Raw genomic sequence first — 211 nt, forward strand, 5'->3', positions numbered from 1 at the left:
TATATATATATATATATATATATATATATATATACATACATATATGTATATGTATATATATTTGTTTATATATATATTTATATATATATATATATACAAATATATATATTAGTATATACATATATATGCACGTATGTATATATACATATATATATATGCACACATATATGTATGTATGCATGTATATATATATATATATATATATATATAT

The sequence above is a fragment of the Octopus bimaculoides genome, chromosome 2, assembly GCF_001194135.2.
Source record: "Octopus bimaculoides isolate UCB-OBI-ISO-001 chromosome 2, ASM119413v2, whole genome shotgun sequence".
Lineage (NCBI taxonomy): Eukaryota > Metazoa > Mollusca > Cephalopoda > Octopoda > Octopodidae > Octopus > Octopus bimaculoides.